The sequence below is a fragment of the Chlorocebus sabaeus genome, chromosome 11 (assembly GCF_047675955.1).
Source record: "Chlorocebus sabaeus isolate Y175 chromosome 11, mChlSab1.0.hap1, whole genome shotgun sequence".
NCBI lineage: Eukaryota > Metazoa > Chordata > Mammalia > Primates > Cercopithecidae > Chlorocebus > Chlorocebus sabaeus.
Window position 1 is genome coordinate 79,187,132 of NC_132914.1, and position 11,722 is coordinate 79,198,853.

An 11,722-nucleotide genomic window follows, 5' to 3' on the forward strand; every position below is an offset into this window, starting at 1 on the left:
ATTATCCTGATTGTGGTGATAATTCTTTAGCAATATACATATGTCAACACTTACTAAATTTTACAGTTGAAATATGTGAAAGACATTGTGTTTTAATAATATCTGAAAAAGATGTTTTAATACATTTTTAAAAGCAGACTCAATAGTATCATTGGATTTTAATATGACAGAAAAAAAGGTGAAAGTTATCATCGTGGAACAGTTCATAATATCATGTAGACTTATGAGCATTTGTCTTGAATATGAATGCCATCTGTCATTTGCATGTTAGAGGGAAGGAACTGGAACCTGTTTCAGACTATGCTTGAAGTTGAAACCATACACAGGATAAGACATGGTTCTTTTACTTCAAATTCTCATAGGAATTGCAGACAACAGAACTCATCAGTCTCCATCTCAAATTGTGAATTTCTAAAGGAACACAGTATTCTAGACTCATAAACTATCAGAGATGAAAGCAACTTAAGTTCACATAGTCATACATACCTTGCCATGTTCGGAAGATAGGATTTTCTGGACAGGCCACAGTAAACTCACAAGAGTACACATAAATATATTAGCATAGTTGGAACTAAAACTCATCTCTCTGGCTCCCAGCCCAGGATTGTCTCCATTACATCAGTGCATCATTTCCCTTTTGCTAAACACCACACCCTAAGCATAGTCAATGGTCCCTATATTTGCTTACCAACTGATGATCCTAATTGACAAAATGTACCAAAGGAGGTCCTCCAAATTATACTCTGTTCAAAAGGTTGAGGGGCAAATAATTCACAAGGATAAGAAATAATTGGAAATCCTGGATTTTCTTTTTAATTCCTTTCTTTTTCTCTTTGAGATTAGACATATTTACATATAAATACTTGAAAATGAACAAACAATGAAGAACTATTTCTCTCCATACAATATGAAAAATTAATGTGCACTGTGGTGGGAAAAAATCCAGAATGAATTGCTAAAATGTCAATTTATGAATTAAAACTATTAGTAGAGATTAAATCAGTCTGATGAACAATCAGTGGGAGACTTTTGAGAAGCTCTATGCTATTTATAGTAACGGCTCTGAAGCTTTGCTGTTCATTTATATTAGGTAACAAAATTACTACTGCAACAGAAGCACTTTATAGAATCTATGGCACTTGGCAGCAAAAGAGAATTGATTCCAAGCCAAGGAAATGACAGCACAGTATAGCTGGTGCTGACTTGAAGGAAGGAAAAAAAAAGAAGAATGGATAATAATAGATGCATATGGGCAGTGAAGAAAAGTGCAATCAGCTCAGATTAATTACAAGTTCAGTACATGTGCAAGGGACAAATTTCGAAGGAGATCGAGATAGAAAGGGATAGGCATTTAAGTTGGCTGTAGGGAATGGACAAATTTACACCAAAAAAAAGAAAGAAAAAGAAAAGCCTCTAAATTCACATCAGCAAGGACAAAAGACCTGTCATAACAGACATATCATGAATAGTTTTGTAAGCAGGAAGAAGTAATCAAAGTAATCACAGGCCCTGGCACATGGAGAAACATTTAATCTGCCCAAGGGAATTACTTTTAGTTCTTGTTATATGTGATGTTCATTTTTCATAGGTCATTTTGGAAAAGGTATCATAGTGAACAGGATACTGATGACTTATTGAGAAAACAAATGCTAAAAAAAGTTAACAATAATATAAGCTACAAACTTTAATTTCTAATACAGCCATAATCTCATATTCCAAGGTCATATAGTCACCAAATTCACCCTTCTAGATCATAGTCCATACTTATTAGTAAGAAGAAAAGGAAATCAACCAATCTATTTAGTCAAAATCAATAGCACAAAATACAGGAACTTTGATTACATGAGAGATCTTCATCCAGAGCACAACTATTATTTTAGATGTGATTTTATTAATATTATGTTTTCTAAGGCAGATATGTAGCAGCAAGTTCTACAGGCGGAAGAACTGCTAAATATAGTTTAAGAGCAGAAAAATGTGTATAAAACCATATAAGTCGAGAAATATTCACAAAAATTATGAATATAGACAAAAAATCTTAGCAGAGGCCAATTAATGTAGAATAGAAACATACACTTCCACACCTCAATCGATCATGATGCCATCACATGCTATTATTACACAAGATGATTTATGTTGAGGGTGATGACTCAAAGTCATCGAGTGAATAAAAAATCATCTTCTGTGTACTCCATAGCAAAGCCAGGAAAGTGAAAAGTACATTATAGAAAAGGCTCCATGCAAGATTATTAAACTGAAAAAATTATTGCCTTGAGTATAGAATTATCTGGAAAATTCCTTTATGTGAAGCACCTCATTGGTAATGATGTATTTTCTACACAGGCCATAGTAAATTCACCAGAGGAAAAAAGAAATATATATTAGTCATATCTCTTTTGCATAGAAATGAGAAGAAACCCAAATAAAATGATTAAATAATTTTTGACCCATGTACCTGAAAAGTATAGTGGTAGGTTTCTGTTCAAATATGGCTGGACAGAGGTAGATAGAATTACCAGGAGTCTATTTTTGTTAATCTCTTGACTCAATTTCTTTAACTTTTTATTTTAAAATACATTTAGAAGTTACAGGGATGTTGGGAATTATTAGTCCGTTCTCACATTGCTAATAAAAACATACCTGAGACTGGGTGGTTTATAAAGAAAAAGAGGTTTAATGGACTTACAGGTCCAGATGTCTAAGGAGGCCTCACAATCAAGTTAGAAGACAAAGGAGGAGCAAGGTCACGTCTTACACGGTGGCAGAGAAAAGAGTGTGTGCAAGGGAACTCCCATTTATAAAACCATCAGATCTCATGAGATTTATTCATTACCAGGAGAACAGTATGGGGGAATCTGCCCCCATGATTCAATTATCTCCAACTGGCCCCACCCTTGACATGTGGGGATTATTACAATTCAAGGTGAGATTTGGGTGGGGACACAGCCAAACCATATCAGGAATATATTACAAAGAGTTCATATATATTCTTTCCTCAGTTTTCTCTACTGTTAAAAATTTAGATAGCCATAATTTTAAAACCAGGAAATTAACATTGTTACTATACTACTATTAAACTACAGATCTTATTTGAATTTCATCAGGTAGTTTTTTTCCCAAAAGTATTTTTTTCTTTTCTAAGATTCAATCAAAGCTGCCACATTGCATTTAATGTTGTGTCTTTTTAGTTTCTTTCTATTTGTGACAATTCTACGGTCTTTTCTCACCTTTCATTATCTTGGTACTTTTTATAAGTACTGGTCCATTATTCTGTAGATGTGCCTCAATTTGACTTTGTCTGATGTTTCTTTATGATTAGATTGAGGTTTTTTCCTTTTGGCACAAATTACAGAAGTAATTATTTTTCCCCTCTAAGTACGTATTATTGGGGGAACACAGTGCCAATATATATTATTTCTGTGAATATTAACCTTGATTACTTGGTTAAGGTTTCTCTACCAGGTTTTTCCATTGTAAAATTAACATCTTCCCCTTTGTAGTTAATAAATAACTACAGGGAGACACTTTGAGACTATGTTAATATCATTTTTCTCCTCAAACTTTCACTCAATGATTTTAACATCTATTGGTGAATATTGACAGTGTAAACCAAAAAGCATCTGAAACAGGAATCAATCAATTTAGAAGTTTATTTTGCCAAGGTTAAAGACATCCCTGGAAGAAAAGAACACAAAATCACAGAAACAGTCTGTGGTCTGTGACTCAATCAATTTAGAAGTTTATTTTGCCAAGGTTAAAGACATGCCTGGAAGAAAAGAACACAAAATCACAGAAACAGTCTGTGGTCCGTGACTTCCTCCAAAGATGAATTTGAGAACTTCAATATTTAAAGGGGAAAAGTGGGCTGGAGGGGAAGGAGGGAGTGTATGGTAATCCATAAGTGCAATAGAAAGGGAGCAGGCAGGGGAATAGTCAATTATATATTCCTCTCTTCCTCAGTAAATTGGCACTTTACATAAGATAGGGCAAACATAGAGTAGTTACCTGTGGAGAGATTTAACCTTTAACCTGGAGCTATCTGCTTAGCAACAAAAGGAAAAGCAGTTTCTTGTGCGACTCAGTTTTTAGCTTAATTTTTTCCTTTAGGCATAGTGAATTATTTCCCATGTTTTTATTTTCCTTTCAAAACTACAACAATTATTCTGTGACGTTTGCCTTGGCAACGTTTTTTCTGCCCTAGATTCATTTTCAGAAAGACATTGCTGAAGAAATAGTGACAGAAAGTAGCTCTAGACTTTAGTTTAACAAGCTTAGCAATCCCAATAAAAAGATCGCACATTTTTCCCCAGTTACAATAGTGCTACCAATGGTTTCCTTTGTGGTGGCATGTACCATACAGTGCTAACTTGATGGCTATAGCCAAAGGGAAGGCCACTGTCATAGACAAGGCCTGGCTTATGTTCCTCTTTCTTGAGTTGGGGGCTGGGGTTGTCGCACTGAAACCACACAAAATGAGAATGGAGAGAAGACTTCTTAGGTTAAAAAGAAAACACCAAAAATAGTGATACAAAATTGGACGCAGGTCAAGTCAACAAATATCCACTGCACTATGATATAAATTATTATTCCTGATGTGGCCTAAGATCTAAGTTTGTAAAAAACAATTATTGAAACCCATTAGTATCCAAAAATGTAAGCATTTAACTTTACCTTATTATCATAATGTGGAAGAATGCAAGTTCTTGGTCACCTATTTTAGTGTTTCCCAACCTTTACAGTAGCTATAATTTAAGATTTCCTTCTTCTCTGTCTGTCATAGAAACAGAAAAAATAGCCATAATTGTTCTTACCATTAAAATAGATCATTACTAAAATGCAAGGCACATAGATAACTGGTCAAAAATGGCATTGTTATTATTGTTATAACTGTTATTAACATATTAAACTTGATATATATTTATGAAGAGCCTGTTTTATATAAGATAATAATAGATTATAGAAAACTGAAATAAGAAAGGATACCTGATTATAAATAGTACAATCAATAGTGTGAGAGAAAAAATATGTAGAAAACTCTAATACCAGGTAGAATGTAACAAGTTTCTATAATAGATGCATAAGTACAATGGTTAAATACATGTTTATATGTTTTAAATATTAAGTATCTCCTTAATCTTTTCTTCTTTAGGCAAAACAAAACAAACAAAACTCAAAGGACCACCTTTTCAACTAGCTTTCCTCAAAAGATTAGCTCCCAGACACATTTAACTTAGGATATAAATTGGATGTCACATTAACCAGCAACAGAATAAGCAGAGCAAAGGACACTTGGCTTCATTATTTTCAATATTTTAAATAAAAAGACTTAAAAATTATAACAAACATTTCCATCAGAGTGTTATTTTGCAGATTTAATACTATAGTCCCTTTATGAAAGGCAGAAGACCTTGCCTGCATTTTTTCTATACACACAAAAAATCAGATTATTTGATTTCTTTTACACAAAAGGCTTTGTAGTTTAGAAATAGCTTTTGAATTAAATGACCAGATTGTTGCTAAGCAACAGTGTAAAACAATTCTTAGATATGGAGACATGTCTAAAGTACAAGCATGTAAGGCCTATGGTAAGTCTGGCATTTTGTGGACTCGGCTCATATTTTTGCAAAAATAAATATTTCTATATTATCTTTCAAAAATGGTTATGTGTGTGTGAGTTGGTGTGTGTGAGCTGGTGTATTCAGAGAAAGTAGATGGATTGAGGATGAAATGGAAAGCAAAATCTCAACCACCATTGGGTTAATTTTAATTTTTCAGTTCCATTTTGGCCCTGTTCACCTGCCAAGATATAAAATGTTTTTAATTACTTTTGGTTTCTTTGTTGTAACTCGTGAAGCATTTCTAAGACAACTATTCAGATATTCTGGATTAATGGCCCTGTTCTGGAAATAAGGTCTTTCACAGATAATATTTCTGGAAATATATGATAAGAAGCTATCCTCTGACTTGATAACATGTATTTCAATTTATAAATTATTGTGTAGTAAATGTAATTTTATTATGAAGGTACAGCAGTAAAAATTCAGTAATTTATTATATAAAAAATGTCGGGTTTTGCTAATACTGCAAAAACCAGTAACACAATTGTCACTTCTTTCTTTCTTTTTCAGTGCTTTTGGAGGTTATATTTGTCACTTCTTAAACTAAAGGAAAAGACCCACTTTTCATATAAAGTTGTAAGTAGTAAATATGTTCCTTTGAAACGAGAGAAAGATGCCCTTGCCTGTGAAAACGCTGCCCTACTTTTGCAGAGGTAGCTGTATCACATAGTGAATGTGGCAACTGATATGGCCATCACTGTGAAGAGCTGGGTACACACACCAGCCTCAGGACACCCCCTGCAGTCCTAACTTGGGAATGTAAAACTCAGCTATTTCAAGTAAACCATTTCTGCTTCATTCACATAAGAACATTTCCTTCACAAAAGTTGTATGGACAAGACAAAATAAAAACTTACCTAAGGGAAAAAAAAAAAAAATGTCTTTGGTTAATTACTGTGCTAAGCTACTTTCTGCAGAGGTTAAGTACTGCAGACATTAGGATCAGGAAAAACCAAGAAACAAACAACTGCGAGTAAATTTTTCTCTAGGAGACAAGGAAAGGGATTTGTTCAGCTCCTGAGAGATAAATGTATGAAGACAAAGACAGAACAGCAAGAAAGTCAGAAGAACCAGAGCGATGGTGTGTAACAGGAGGCTTTTAAGAAGCATCCAATAGCAACTGTCTCCTTTCTAGTTATTTCTGTTACTTCAACCTTACCTCCCCCAAATCCAGCACCTCATTATGATATCCTTCCCAATCAATCTTCTATGGAACTACTTTAGTTATGAGTGTTTTCTTGTAGGATATTTCCCTGTAAGCCTTGCAAATGGGGTAAGTTGGGCAGGGTGAAACACGGCATGTGCAGAAACCTGAGCTCAAGGGTAGAGAAATGGTAACCACAGAAGCCCCAATAAATTCATGTAACACTTGGAAAAAGGGCTTATGTTTCCACAGATCATGGAATTGGAGGTTTGAACCTATCTCAAGTGACTTCAAAGGAGCATGAGACTCTACCCAGAGAATATCTAGCATATTGATATAAAGGTTGAATATGCCTTATCTGAAATGCTTGGGACCAGAAGTGTTTCAGATTTCAGATTTTTTTTTTTTGGCGAATTTTAAATATTTATACATACATAATGAGACAGCTTGGAGATGGTAGCCAAATCAAAACACAACATTTATTTATGTTTCATATATACCTCATACACATAGCCTGAAGTAATTTTATGTGATATTTTAAATAAGTTTATGCATGAAGCGAAATTTTGACCATGACTATAACATGAGGTCTTCATGGAATTTTTCACTTATGGCATCACGTCAGCACAAAAAGTTTTGGATTTCGGAGCATTTCAGGTTTTGAATTTTCAGATTAGGAATGTTCAACCTGTAATATAAATAAGTTTGATGTGTTCTGGGTTATTTTATCCACAGTATTTTTTGAACCGCCATTTTAGATACATATGCAGAACAAATATAAGTTGTCACATATTATGGAGATATAAAACACAGGCAATAATATATTTGCTGCAGGAAAGACTTGTGCTTCCTACATCTTTGAGATGCGGATCGCTGCCTGTTCAAATAAAACCAATCAGAACTTTAATTACATGATTATGCAATTCTTGAATTACATTAAGGTCACATTCAGATTGTGTTTTATACCTGTAATTGGAGTACTAGTTAATAGGGTACTTTATAGAAAACATAAACCAATTGAAGTGGTGTTTAGTGAATTATAATAAAATAATAAGCTTAGACCCATGGCAAAAAGTAATAATCAAGAAAGAAAAGAACATATTTATATTTTGCAAAAAGCCAAAGCAGCCCACTTTTGAACAGCACAGCTTGCCTTCTTCGTGCCTTCCCTAACACTGGGTATTATTTTGCTTTTGCTGTTTCCAGACCCAAATATTTCCTTACTCAGAAAGCAAAATGACATCACAAAGATTATTGTATTCATAACCCTTTTGTGATTCATAAACTGGAAACATATTCAAAATTGAAGCTAAATTATTAGGAGGAATAAGGCGACTAAAATGTTTCCTCGCGTTACGAAGGGAGTAGTTACACCTTCATAAATTACACATCATTAACTATGTAGTCTAGCGACCAAATCCCATGAGAGAAGATATGACAATTTTTTATATTTTAACAAATATGACAAATTAAGAGGTAGACATTTTCTATCTAACTCAGAAGCAAACTTATCACCACAACTCCAGTTGTATTCTTTGAAAGGAGTTTAGTGTAAACTGTATTTATAAAGTAAAATCTTCTGCTTGGCTCCAATCAACTCTTTCCACCTTACTGGGATTTTGGAAGCATTTTCAAATGTAATGTGTTCCTAGGCAACTGCAACAAAAGAATTATATGTATTTAATTTTATAAAATGCTATAAAGTTACTCCAGTGATACTGTCCTTGACTTTGATGATATAAAAATAATGCATGTTCTTACTTAGACATATTTATTATATATAGCTAAAAGTCTTGAGAATAAACTTTACTATGACTATATTAAATTTAACTTCCAAAGGAATGAAGAGACATTTCCTCATGAGGATTTGTAATTTAATATAGAAGAGTAATTTAGCATAAACTCCAGAATATATGTAGTGTAAATAAAGAACTAGATGAGGTGGAAAGAAATATAAGGATTATACCAAACAGTGTGCACACAGACACACACCCACATGCACACACACACATATATATAAAGACACACACCCACACACTGTAGACCACTTTTCAACAAAATAATTTTGTTCACTGCAAAAATAGTAGATACCTTAAACACCTTAAAAGATTAAAATATCTTTGGTAAATAATGAAGAAAATAATTTCATCACTGGAAATTATTATTTTATAGAACACATTATAGAAATGGTCTATAAGAAGCTTGTCCAACCCCTAGGCTGTGAGTTGCATGTGGCCCAGAACAAATTTGAATGTGACCCAACACAAATTCATAAACTTTCTTAAAACATTATGAGGGTTTTTTTTTTTTTTTTTTTTTTGCCATTTTCTAAAAGTCATCAGCTGCTGTTAATGTTAGTGTATTTTAGTGTGGTCCAAGATAATTCTTCCTCCAGTGTGGCCCAGGGAAGCCAAAAGATTGGACATTTGTGGTCTGTAACATACAATTCAAGAACATATTAATACATGTAAAACAATTTTTAAAACATATCCAGGTCCCATTTCTATAGCTCATAAATTTGATTTGGACTGGGTTTCCTTCATTTGCTTTTAATGTTTTTACTTCCAGCTGGCTATGCACTGTATGACAATGCTCATTTTTGCTTACCTTATTAGAAACATTTATCTTCACAGTGTGTATCAACTGAATAAAATGACAGATACTCTGCCCAGTGTTTCCTCTCATTATGCTCTACTTGACCATACAAATGGTAATAGAGGTAAAACAGATACACAGGCCTCCAAAGCTGCATCAAAAGATGTAAAATCTCTTTGATCTTAACATCTTAAGTGAAGGTCTGAAAAGGAACACATTACTCTATAATTTCCTTAAGAGTAGGATGAGCATGAATGAGCACCTGTCTTTTTGATTGTTTTATCCTGACCACCTAGTTGGGTAAAACACAGCAGATGCACAATAAAAATATGCCACATTGCTTATAAATGTATGCAGTGGTTCAGAGATGTCAACTCCAAATAAGTGGGAAATGATTTTTTTATGGATTTATTTTGAGATTTTAAAAATGTCAAATTCACTTTTATTCATGCTAAAGATTTAATGAATGGACTATAAAAAGATGTTTAAGGCAATTCTACTTTCTATTTTTAGCAATTTCAATAACATGCCTTTTGAAACTGAAGGCAAAATATACTTTCTTGCAGAAATACATGTTATTTGAATTTTTCACAGATTGTTGAAAGCTCTAAGGGCTGACGTATAGTATTAGTTATCTCTTCCCTAGCACTTGTAACTGAAATATTCAGGTGCTCTATAAGAGTAGGGTTTTTTAGGGGGTGTTTATATCATTCTGGAATTACTTAGTGGTGATGATTGCAAAATATTGTGAATACACCAAAAAGCACTGATTTTACACTTTAATATTGTTAATGTGTTGAACTTTGTTATATTAGTTTTATCTCAATTTAAGAAAATTAAAAACAAAAAAGTGATTTGAATGGAGAAGGCATTTTATTAAAATTTTGTAGTTAATTCTTATATTTATAACAATTCCAACTTAAAAAAATTGTCTGCCAATTGATTAATAAAATAATAAGGTGTGACAGTCACTCACTCAGAGCCTCCTCTGGAGAGAGCATAATTGATACACACATTCAGCTACTACATCTTTGAATTTCTATCCAGTCAGCCACTATATTCGTCTGCCAGGGCTGCATAACAAAATACTACAGACTGGGTGGTTTAAACAACACAAATTTATTTTCTCACAGTTCTGGAGCCTGAAAGTCCAAGATTAAGGTGCCAACAGGGTTGGTTTCTGGTGTGGCCTCCCTCATTCACTTGCACACTGCATCTTCTCACTGTGTTCTCACATGGCTTTTCTTTTGTGGGATGTACAGAGACATAAACAGAACTCTGATGTCTTTTCCTCCGCATATGAGGACAACAGTCCTCTCATATTAGGGCCTTACCTTCAGATTTTATTAAAATTTAATTATATTCTGAAAATCTCTATGTCTAAATACAGTCACATTGAGAGTTAGGGTTTCTAAATATGAATTTTGGAAAGGCACAATTCAGTCTATAACAGCTCCAGACATCCTAGTGTGGCACTATTCCTCAAGGGACCAACTGACCACATGGTGGAAATAAACAGCACTGGGCTCTTTCCATCCTGAGAGGGGCAGTGGTTCATTCTCAAAGGGTTAGACACCTACTTAGGATGTGCATTTGCCTTTCCTGCTTGTTGTGACTCAGTTGCCACCACCAGCCTGAGGCTTAGAGAATGCCTGATCCACAGGCATTCAAACCCTGTAACATGGCATCTGTATTAGTCCATTTTCACACTATTGATAAAAACATACCTGAGACTTGGCAAAAAAAAAGAAAAATAATAATAAAATAAAGGTTTAATTGACTTACAGTTCCCATGTCTGGGGAGGCCTCACAATCATGGTGGAAGGCAATTCTCCCTAAGAGCCCCACCCCTGCAGCAAAATTCTGCCTGGAAATCCAGGCATTTCCATACATCCTCTGAAATCTAGGTGGACGTTCCCAAACCTCAATTCTTGACTTCCATGTACTTTCAGTCTCAACACCACATGGAAGCTGCCAAAGCTTCGGGTTTCCACCCTCTGAAGCAACAACCCAAACTGTACCTTGGCCCCTTTTAGTCATGGCTAGAGCAACTGGGACACACAGCACCAAATCCCTAGACTGTACACAGGAGAGAGGCCCTCGGCCCAGCCCATGAAACCATTCTTTCCTCCTAAACCTCCAGGCCTATGGTGAAAGGTGCTACCACAAAGGTCTCTAACATGCCCTGGACACCTAACATTCGGCTCCTTGTTACTTATGCAAATTTCTGCAGCTGGCTAGAATTTCTCCTAAAAAAAAAAAGTGGGATTCTTCTTTTCTATCATATTGTCAGGATGCAAATTTTCCAAACTTTTATGCCCTGTTTTCCTTTTAAAACTGAATGCCCTTAACAGCACTCAAGTCA

At 34.4% G+C, this 11,722-nt stretch overlaps 1 long non-coding RNA gene across 1 annotated transcript in view; it reads left to right on the forward strand.

Annotated features, from left to right (window-relative positions):
• Positions 1-6,836, forward strand: part of LOC119623858 (uncharacterized) — a 37,287-nt gene extending 30,451 nt beyond the window's left edge. Inside the window, exon 3 of the long non-coding RNA XR_005239920.2 lies at positions 6,129-6,836. This is a non-coding gene — a long non-coding RNA (uncharacterized lncRNA). The remainder of the gene's footprint in view (positions 1-6,128) is intronic.
• Positions 6,837-11,722: the final 4,886 nt, after the last annotated feature.